Genomic DNA, 11,736 nt, shown 5'->3' with positions numbered 1-11,736 from the left:
CTTTAGAGCTAAGCATTCAACCGAGATGTTGTTAGTCTCTGTTTTGGATTCCATTCATGCTGAATTTGATCGCGGCAAGGAATATCTTATGATATTCTTGGATGTTTTTGCCACCTTTGCCACATTTCATCATGAAATACTGATTAATAGGCTGTATTCCTTGGGTATTCAGGGTACTGTGTTACAGTAGTTTTGCTCTTTTTTTGTCTGACCCTTATTTTCAAGCTTTTCTGGATGGTAACAAGTCAGCTTAGTCTCCTATCACAACAGGAGTCCCTCAGGGTTCTGCCCTTTCTGCAATCTTATTTAATATTTATTTGATGCCAGTCTGCTGTGTGATCTCATGCTTGGGAGTTCAATATTGGTCTTGGCTTTATGCTGATGACATTCAGTTCTTTTTTTCCGGTGCAGTGGTCTGTTCCAGATACTTTGTCTTTTCTTACGATGTGCTTTCAAAAGCTAAGTGCTTGATGTTCTGCCAACAGATTGAGGCTTAATCTAGAAAAAACTCAGATTCTGTTTCTGTCAGATCATTTAGATCCTGGGTCTTGGCTTGGTACAGTGAATTTTGCCAGTGCTGAAATTCCTTTAACTGCTGAGTGAAAGTACCTTGGTGTGATCTTGGACTCTAAGCTATCTTTTAAGTCTCAAAGAAGGTATTATTATAGACTGAGATTGTTGCAACATTTGAAGAAGCTGCTCTCTGAAGTTAATTTTCGGACTGTTTTGCAGGCTTGGTACTGACAGTGTAGGATTACAGTAACACTCTGTACCTTGGCATCTCAAAGTCCATGATTCATTCCCTGCAGATTATGCAAAATTCTGCCAAGATTTGGCTGGTTTGTCAAACTTTGATGCAACATGGAGTAGAAGATGATTCACGACTCTCAAGTGCACCATCCAGGAGAAAGACTGAGATGGCTGGCCGAAGCTTGGCAACCTAGGGAACTCCAAGACCAATTCATTCTATGAGCGCAAGAAATATGGCTTCAAGAAGAGGTGAGTCCTAGGGAGTCACCTTGAAGGGACAGTGAAATGTAACTGTAAGAAGATGCTATGAACTTTGGACTCTCAATGAAAGTAGCAGTAAAAAAGTATTTATTAAGGCACCAAAGTGAGACCTGACAAGGGTCTGTGTTCGGTGAACTAGCCGCCTGTTTCAGTGGTCACGGAACTGCAAGTAAGGACTGAAACCTGAATTAGCAAAACCACAATTAGAAGCAGCTAAAAAATAGAAAGCTCTCTTTCTCTGTGAAAAAGATGAAAATGCTGATATAGTGTAACACACTTCGATATCACTCTGGCTTTGAGGGATCTGCACTGGCTTCCAGTGTACTGGTGGATCAGGTTCAAAGCTCTGACTCCGATTTTTAAAGCCTTGAGGGGTGACGCTCCTTCCTCCTTGGTTCTTCTTTTAGCTTTTATCAGCCCTCTCAAAATTTACGTTCTGTTGATAAGTGCTTATTAGATGTCTCTTCATTTAGGTGCGTCTGCTTGAGGCTAATTGATCTGCAATGCTTCAAATTGCTGGCACCTCAATTAGGAATACCTTGCACAGTTCAGGATGCAGTCAAAATCACTCTTTTTTACTTAGCCATTTGGAGTTGCAATGTAGGGGGCTGCTCACCGTACACTGTTAGTTACAGTGTTGTTTGTTTGTTTGTTTTTTTAATATGTGCTGTCTTGATGCTGATGATTGTGTATGTTCCTATGTTGTACACCACCTAGGGCGATTGGATACAGCGGTTTATGAATATTTTAAATACATAAATAAAACTAAGATCAGTAGGTAATAGATTCCAAGATTAAACTGCAGTAAACTGGAAAAGTTTCTTACAAGATGAATTTAACTTTATAGAGGACGATGAGACAACCAAAATTTTATTTCTATGAAAAGACCAGCAAGTGGCTTGATTGCTTCTCAGTGTAATCAAAGAACTCAAATACTCAGGACAATTTCCATTAACAATTTTGTGTACCAAGCACAGGATGTTGAATTGTATGCTGGCAGATATAAGAAGCCAGTGTAAAGATTTAAGCAATGGAGTAATTCTATCAATATAAATTATGGCATTTTCTAGAATGACCAGGGGGTTGAGGTGGGGCAGGAGGTGGAACTAGAAGGCAGTGAGTAGGACTGTGGGTATGTGCTAAAATCTCCTTCTGAAAAATCTCATGATAAGCTCTGGAGCATCCTTAGGAAGATCCAGGACTAGCAGATCCTAGGAGAAAATGCCTTAACTGGTGGGGAAGGCCAGTCTGCATCTCTGGGAGAAGTGTGCGCTGAACTTCAGCACACTAATCTAAAGGCATGCCTATTATATCTGCCCTACAATTTGTATCTGAGACAATGGAGTGATTTTGCCCAAGGTCACAAAAAGTATAAGAGTTACTTGTGCTGTGGTTTTCTTGGTTGTTAGCACAAGACTCTGTCTCAAAGGTCTACAGGACAGCAGGCTATAGCAAAGTTCTGCCTGCAGATCACGGGTTCTCTCTAGTCAGCCCCTTCCAGACATAGCAGGTAGCTATCTGCCTCATTTGGATGTAGTAATCACCAGGACTTCCAAGTAACAGAGCCGGACCCAGAGCAGGACCTCCACTACCACCGACCCCTCCACTCAGGCCACCCCCTTAGTTTCCTGCATCTGATCCTCCCTCGGTCTGTCGCTCCTGTGTACGGGGAGCCAGGTTATCATGTTAATGCAATCACCCAGGTCCTGACACACAGGAGCAGGAGAGAGACAGACAGAGGGAGCAGAACCTTCTAGTGCCAGGCTTCCCTTGGAGGCTGTGCCTGGGGAATCTTGCCCCCCCCCTTTTTTTGTTGGCCCTGGTAATCACCTAGAACCAGCAGCAGAGATATAAGAACAGATGGAAGGAGAAAAGGAGGGTCTTCCAGCTCTCTACTGATGAAGCGATGGAGGTAAGGCTCACTGTGGTCAGCATCAGCAGAAGGAGGCGGGGGACGAATCGACACTAAGGAAGAAGTAGAACCCATCAGGCCCTTGGCAGTGCTGTTCTGTCAACACCACTGTACAAGGCTATTTAGTGCTGCACTTATGTTATAATTGGTGCCTGGAGGCATGATGGAGAGAACAGTCACAGTAAGAGCGATATGAGCTCAGAGATGCCCCATTGTTACTTTTTAAAGTGGACTGAGCCCTAGAGATGCCTGTTGCTACATCTTATCCCAGGCTGTACAGCAGGAAGAGAATGCTGCTGAGATATCACCAAGGAGCAGGGAATTCAAAGGGCAGAAAAGCAAGGGAAAAACCAGGGGTTATTGACGCCTGGTACCAAGGCAGAAAGCTGACATGAAGAGGAGGCAAATTAAAGCATTGACTCTGTGGTAGAGTCAGTTTTAACCATACAGAGGGCAATGGCATGCATGGGATGAAGCAAAGTAATGGTGGCATCCATTACCTTTGCATGAAGGGGGTAGCACCATTCTGTGGCTAGGGATAGCCACAGGTGGCTGAGCAGCACTGCTCTCTCTCACCCTTTAGGTGATATCAGTGCTATAGTGGGCCCTCTTACTTGCACAACTATAAGCCCAGCCTGTGCCTACACTAGTCATCCCCTGTGAGAAGGAGGCAGATCAGGAGCTTCACAATTGAACTGGCACCAAGCAAGGCACTGTGTCTAGATCTCTTTGGCCACAAGAAGGTCAGTGCTGCATTTCTCATGGGCTAGAGGGGGTGACAGCCACCATTTAAAACTCATTGGCCTGCCCAGTAGGTCACTTTAAGGCAGAGCTTCTCTGCACAGATGACTAATTTTCCCTAAGTGACCACTTGAAACAAATGGCACCTCCTAGAGTTTGGAAGGAGATCAGAGACAAAAAAGCTAACCATTGAGAATTTCCTAGAGGCCTTGGACTATCCACATGTGGAAGAAATGACAACTACAGTGTCAGAACAGGTTGACATTTGGAATACACACTTAGCCAAGACCTTAGAGAAAATGGCACCACTAGAAAAGGTCTTATGTCCCACTAGCAAACGCTCACTTTGGTTTTATCCAGAACTTTGGATCCTTAAACATGAAGGGCAGAAACTTGAAAGGAGATGGCATAAATCTTGCCTGCATGAAGAAAGGCTAAACTGTAGGAAGCATATGACAAACAATATTTCTGTCAATGCATTGCACAGGCTGCCAATTCAACCAAGCAGTTGTTCAGTATAGTAAACAGTCTACTGCAAACCTCACAACAGAACCAGCCTGCCCAGTCTAAACTGAACTGTAATGATTTTGGTGCATACTTTGCCAACATAATTAAAAGTATCCACCAGGATTTACAAGCAATCCCACCTAGTCTCCAATCAGTTAACTAGGAGTGCACAAACTCACCCCCTCCTGACAAGAGACAGATGGGACACTTTTAACCCAATGACAGAGGAGAGCCTTGACAAAATTATAAGAGACCTTCAACCAACTACCTGCTCTTACGACCCCTGCCCATCAAAGATAATGCTGCAGACAAGTATGGACCTCACAGAAGGCACCACAAAAATGAACTCCTCTCTTTCTAATGGGCAACTACCAACAGCACTAAAAAGGGGAGTGGTTCACCCTATGCTAAAGACAAACAACCTTGACTGGGACAAACTTGAAAGTTACTGGCCAGTATCCAACATCCCATTTCTAGGGAAACTTAGAGAACAGTCTGTGTTTAACTCAGTGATTTGCTAGAAGAGAGTAGATCTTCACAGAAACCGAGACGGGGGATTCGTTTCAGTATTAGTACTGCTAGATTTCTCAGCAGCTTTTGACACTGTGGATCATGATATCATGCTAATACGACTGACAGAAACAGGTATCAATGGAACAGTACTCGCTTGGTTTAGATCCTGTCTATCAGACAAGCAACAATCCATAATGTTTGTCAGTAACTCATTGCCACCATGGGTACCTGTGGGGTACCACAAGGATTGATACTGTCACCTATTCTGTTCATTATCTACCTCAAGCCATTAGCTGAGCTGATTCGGTCAATGGATATTCAGTTCTACTTCTATGCGGATGATGTGCAGCTACTCATACCCATTGAACCTGACTTACCTACAGCCCTGATTACCTGTCTACATCAATTCAAGAATGGGCTAAACACAGCAAACTTTGCCTGAACCCAAGTAAAACTGAGCTTCTCTGGGTCCTAACACAAGTGGATACATCAAAATCTCTTTTAGGAAATACAAACTCCCCCTCAAATCACAAGTCAGGAACCTTGCAATACAGTTAGATTCAACACTTACTCTGATTCTCCAAATCCAAGCAACCTTCAAGAGCTGCTTCTACTATTTGCGACAGCTACGCTGCCCCTCTCCTTACATTGAGAAGGTAAATCTTATCCCAGTTGTGCATGCCATGATAACATCAAGACTGGATTACTGCAATGTACTATACAATGGTCTGACTACAAAGGACCTGCACCAGCTCCAGTTGATTCAGAATGCAGCAGCAAGACTCATACAATGCAAAAACTTCACTGGCTACCAGAACAACACAGAGCTAAATTTAAAACTCTATGTTTGATCTTCAAGGCCCTTAAATGAAATGGCCCCGAATACCTGAATAGGATGATCCTCTACACATCTCCAAGGACAATAAGGTCCTCTCAAGAACTATCACTAACCACACTCTCTCCAAAATACATTATACGATGTGATACTCGCAAGCATCCCTTCTCCGGAGTAGCCACCACACTCTGGAATGCACTCCCTGAAAGGTTCCGCTTAACACAAGACTATCTGTACTTCAGTGAGCAGGTGAAAGCTTGGCTCTTCAACCAGGCCTTTAATGGAAGAAGTAACTAACTTGTTAGTCTCACTCACACACACGAGAAGTGACACAGGCTGCACATACTGCAGCAGGACATGTTTATCTACTCCTACCATAGCTGAGATAATATTTAACCATCTCTCTGACCTCATGTGCACTTTTCTTTAAATTAGTCACCTTACATTCTAACTCCTCTTACTCTCTTACCTATCTATATGTTCCATCTTTGCTCCGCTTCCAGGGCTTCCTTTCCATTTATTTATTTTCTTTCCTCCTTTCTTCTTCATTTCTTGCCCTCCATAAGTAAAAGCTGGGTCCTCCACAGACTTGGCTGTCCAGTGGATCCAGCTTCTGCCTATTTTCTCCATCCATGTGCAGTTTTTCTCCTCTCTTCCTCTCATCTCCTTCCTCTCTCTCCCTTTCCTCTCCTCCATCCATGTCCAGCATTTCTCCTTTCTCCCCTCCATGTTCATCTCACTTCCTCTCTCTTCCCTCCCCTCCATGTCCAGCATTTCTTCTCTCTCTCACTTCCCCTCCATCCATGTGCATCTCCTTCCTGTCTTCCTTCCCCTCCATCCATGTCCAGAATTTCTCCTGCCCTCCTCTCCATCCATGTCCTGGAACTCTCCTCTCTCCCCTGCCCTCCCCTCCATCCATCCATCCATGTCCAGCAACCCTCCTCTCTCCCCTGCCCTCCCTTCCATCCACCCATGTCCAGCAACTCTCCTCTCCCCTCCCTTCCATCCATCCACCCACCCATGTCCAGGAACTGTCCTCTCCCCTGCCTTCCAACCATATTCAGCAATTCTCCTCTCTCCCCTGCCCTCCCCTCCATGTTCAGCAATTTCTCCTCTCTCCCTGTGCCCTGCCCTCCCATCCATGCCCATCGATGGCTTCAATGCTCCTCGCTCCCATGTCCACCTGCCCACCCTCTTCTCCCCCCAACATCCCTCTTTTTGCTCCTGCCACCCTGTGTGGTTTAAATCTTTTATTTACCTCCGTCGCAGTGGCCGCATCAGTTAAAGCCTTGCCCATCTCTAGCCTTCCCTTCATTTCCTGTCAGTGTCCCGCCCTCACGGAAAGAGGAAATGACATCAGAAGAAGGCGGGACAATGACGGGAACGAAGGGAAGAATAGAGACAGGCAGGGCTTTCACTGCGGCTGCTGCGACGGAGGTAAATCAAAGATTTAAAACCCCCATGGTGGTGGGTGAGGTAATCAGCATGGCTTGTGGCACCCTCCTGCCATGCTTACCTCACTTACCGCCGGGTTGCGCCGCCCCTGGGAGCCGGCTCGCAAGAGCTTTAAAAATGTAACCGGCTCTTGCAAGCTGGTGCGAGCCGGCTCCAGCATACCACTGCCTATATAACTTTGTAAGTCTAAGTGCTTTGAAAATGAGCCCTCTAGTAACCTATGTAACTTTGTAAATCTATGTGCATTGAAAATGAGCCGCAACATTATATGCCAAGGTAAGAATTTTGAAAGAAATACAAAATCGGACTGGCAGCTAATGATATTTTATAAACAAAGGGGTTATGTGGTTGTATTTATGAAAATTACCAAGAACTCTAAGAGCTGGGTTCTGTAGCATTTGCAAATGCTTAATACTATTACTTGTTATACCAGCATATACCATCTTACTATAATCAAGATGAGAAAAGCATGTATCGCTGTCTCATCAAAATAATGCTTCATTATTCAGTCTCGTCCTTTCTGGATAAGACAGACAGTACTACCATTCCTGGACCCATGGAATGAGGGCATAGGGTGTGTTGGTGAAAGGGTGTGACATGGCATCAAATCTGCTTGTCTTGCCTCATCCCTGCCAGGTCAGTTGAGAGTCATTTACATCGCTGGAGGATTTTGCAAGAATTATCATAACACCCAGTGACAGCTGCTGCCAGATTAATGCTAGGGGCTTGGGAGGTTTGAGAGATTTATTACATCATCCATAAAATGTTTCAAGAACATTTATAATATGTTGGAGATTTGATGTAAAATGTAATAGGGTCATGGATTTGATATACTGCCTTTCTGAGGTACAGCCAAAGTAGTTTACATATATTTATATGCAGGTACTTTCTCTATCCCCAGTGGGCTCACAATTTAATGACCATAATGTGGAGTTCTAACAATAACACAGACTTCTGGACTGCAGGATCTGAGGAAGCATGGCTTCACTACAGGCAGGTCGTGTCAGACAAATCTGATTGATTTCTTTGACTGGGTGACCAAACAGTTGAACGTGAGATGTGGTGTACTTGGATTTTAGCAAAGCCTTTGACACGGTTCTGCACAGGCGACTGATAAATAAATTGAGTGCCCTCGGTATGGGACCTAAAGTGTCTGACTGGGTCAAAAACTGGTTAAGTGGGAGGAGACAGAGGGTAGTAGTAAAGGGAGTTTGCTCCGAGGAAAGGGATGTTATTGGTGGTGTACCACAGAGATCAGTCCTTGGGCCAGCTCTCTTTAGCACCTTTGTGAGTGATATTGAGGAAGGGCTGACTGGTAAGGTTTGTCTCTTTGTGGGTGATGCCAAACTGTAGTAGGGTGGACACTCCGAAGGGTGTGGATGGCATGAGGAAGAATCTAGCGAAGCTTGAAGAATGGCCCAATAATTGTCAACTAAGATTTAATGCTGAGAAATGCAGGGTCATGTGCTTGGGTTACAAGAATCCAAGGGAATGGTACAATATAGGGGGTGAAATGCTTCTGTGTATGAAAGAAAAGCAGGATTTGGGGGGTGATTGTGTCTCATGACCTTAAGGTGGCCAAACAGGTAGAAAAGGTGATGGTCAAACCCAGAAGGATGCTTGGATGACCAGCGGAAAAAAGAGGTGATAGTGCCCTTATATAAGTCTCTGGTGAGGCCCCATTTAGAGTACTGTGTGCAATTCTGGAGACTGCACCTACAGAAAAATTAAACAGGATGGAGTCAGTCTAGAGGGTTGCTACAATATTGGTAAGCAGTCTCTGTCATAAAACATATAGGGACAGGCTTATGAACCTCAACATATATACGCTGGAAGAGACGTGGGAGAGAGGGGATATGATAGACATTTAAATACCTCAGTGGCATCAATATACAGGTGAGCCTTTTTCAAATGAGGAAAACTCTGGAATGAGAGGGCATAGGATGAAGCTAAAAGGAAATAGGCTTAGGAGGAATATAAGAAAACACTTTCACAGAAAGGGTGGTAGATGCGTGGAATGATCTCCTGGTGGAGGTTGTGAAGATAAAGACTGTCAGAATTTTAAAAAGCATGGGACAGACATGTGGGATCCCTTAGGAAAAGGAGGAGTTAGTAGTTACTGGATGGGCCATTTGGCCTTTATCTGCCATCATGTTTCTATGTTTCTTTAGAGCACAATTACACAGTACTCTTATATTTAACGATTTTTTAAATTGTATCCTTTCTTACTACATGCACCCTAACTGGGCTTTCCCTTAATATTCCTTCCACAGACAAATTTGCTTGTGTCTTTTAATTATCCTCTTCTTCTAAGTACTTAAGCGGTAGAACAAGAGGACATAAATTGAGGTTACAGGGGGGTTGACTTATCAGTAATGTTAGGAAGAACTTTTTCACGGAGAAGGTGGTGGATGCCTAGAATGTCCTCCCGCAGAAGATGGTGGAGACAAAAATGGTAATGGAATTCAAGACTGCATGGGATAAGCACAAAGGGATTCATATATGGAAAGAGAACAGACTTAAAATAACCAAGCTTAAGTGGAAAATCCAGTAGTTAGGAAGTGAGGCTAGTGCCAGCCAGACTTCTCTGGTCTGTGTCCTGATTATAGCTAGTTCAGTCAGATTGGGCTGGACTCTGGAGTGGGCTTCGATGACAACTTCAGTAGTTGAAAATTAAGCCAGGACCGGGTAGATTTCTATAGTCTGTGCCCTGTGCAAGGACAACTCAAGATCAAGTATGCATATGTTATCATATCATGTACTAGGAGTTTATCTTGTTGGGAAGACTGGATGGACCATGCAGGTCTTTATCTGCTGTCATCTACTATGTTACTTGAATGTACCGCTTCTTGCAATTGTCTATTAAGAGTGTGGAAGAGGCTGTTTAACGATGAAAACATAACCTATCCCTCAAGTATCCAGCCTGTAATGATTTTCAGCCCCTATGTTCTGCATTTTGCTTATTTCTAGCCCCTGCTTGCTCTTCATGTTGCTATATTTTCCGTTGCTATTTGCAGTCTCTGAATCATACTCTCTGCATGTTGCTGGAATCTCTGCCAGTGCTTTCACTCCCTGTACTGTCTGCACTGTGCTGGAGTCCTCTCCCATTATTTTCAGTCCCACATTTTCCTGGCATAGCTACTGCACTCTCTGAGGTTTAATGGAATTCATATTCAACCTATCAGAGCTCATCTGAAACCCCGTTCCAGTAAAACAGCATATCTGGGGCAAAATCATTAAAAATTTGCTGCCTGCACTGTTTTGCTAGATGTTTGTATGTAAATGTAATACACAACAGAATTCAAGCTCTTTTAATTGTACCATAAGATAATGTCTGTTGATTGTTTTCAGATATCAATACTGAAGAATCTATTACAGAAGATCCAAAGTCACCAGTTGTGCAAGATGGATTATAAAAAAAAAAAATCTGAACTCCACCCACACTATTGGCAAGCTCAGTGGAATTTTCCATTTCTTCTTGTTTTGAAGGACTGTAGCTAAGAGACCTGAACTGTTTGTAACTTGGCTTCGATTTGTTTGCTGCATGCCAAGATTGGGAGGGAGGGAGGGAGGAAGGAAGGAAGAGAGGAATGTTGTTTACTTCTCAGACTCCATTACAGCCATGTTCTAAATCAGGTCTGTCAAGCAGCCTTGACCTTTTATGGAAACCCAGCTGTTTTGGGTGTACTTATGCCTAGCCTTGCTTCAGGAAATTCACAGCTATCAAGAGGCTACAGCATGGAAGTCCTGTTAGTTTCTCCCAACTGATAGATAGGGGTAACTGAGACCCTAAAGAGGAAAGTTCCTTATAGAAAGGGTAACCCTTGCCTTCCACTACTGCACTCTGTACAGTGCTGAGGATCTGTAGGTTTTGCCAGGAGACTTTTGAGTAATCCCAGGAGTCCAGTTCAGGATGAGACCTGAACTTCTGCCCCCACTTTCCAAAAATATCAAGAATGAAACAATAATATAAAGTACAGGTCAAAACTGAAAATAGGCTGGTTGCATCAACATTCCTAGTGTTATAGTGTTCTTCATAGTGCTACACATCCTTCTAGAATCAGAAAGAACTTAAGTGTGGTGATCCCCTTTTTTATAACAGTGTGGTCGTCATAAAGGGAGCATAATACACCTTGCTTATTACAAATATTACAGCTCTTGCATGCTGCTATAAAACAATTACTCATACTTTTAATAAAATGGCTGTCCCCTTCTCTAGTCAGCCTGTTTTTTATTTTTATTTACATGTGTCACATATCTTTATTGACTCAAAAGGAAAAATAAAAACTGCCGGAATATAGTGGTTTCTTCTTGCATGCTAGCATATGCTCATAGAACAATATTACAAACAATAAATTATACTCACAGGATCAAATATGCCACATCCATTTTTGATATGACGTCTAAGTCCAATTTGGGACATTTTGTACAAAAACATTCAAAAATTGAGTGACAAATAGAGCGATTTTCAAGCTAGAAAAACATTTATTTTTTTTTTAGTTTTGAAAATCGCCATTTTTAGATGTTTTTGTGCATAGTGCGCCTTTCTTTAGGTACCATTAAAAAAAAGTCCTAGTGAAAACTGCAAAAAAAAACCAAAACATGCCATTGGGATTTCTGGGGGCCAGCATTTTTAGTACTGGCCAAACAGACATACTAGCACAACAGTAGGGCAACCTAGGGGGTGCTGCAGTATACCTCTGTATAAGACGTTGGTGAGGCCCCACCTGGAGTATTGTGTTCAATTTTGGAGGCCGTATCT

General features: G+C 43.3%; 1 long non-coding RNA gene across 1 annotated transcript; it reads left to right on the top strand.

Moving 5' to 3' along the window:
- Positions 1 to 392: 392 nt before the first annotated feature.
- LOC115479931 lies at positions 393 to 11,403 on the top strand. The gene is made up of 2 exons (XR_003943770.1): positions 393 to 999; positions 10,326 to 11,403. It is a non-coding gene; the product is annotated as an uncharacterized LOC115479931 (long non-coding RNA).
- The last annotated feature ends 333 nt before the right edge of the window (positions 11,404 to 11,736 follow it).

Source organism: Microcaecilia unicolor, chromosome 11 (assembly GCF_901765095.1).
Source record: "Microcaecilia unicolor chromosome 11, aMicUni1.1, whole genome shotgun sequence".
NCBI lineage: Eukaryota > Metazoa > Chordata > Amphibia > Gymnophiona > Siphonopidae > Microcaecilia > Microcaecilia unicolor.
Note: the sequence above shows the minus strand (reverse complement) of the source record. Positions and strands in the feature narration are given on the sequence as shown.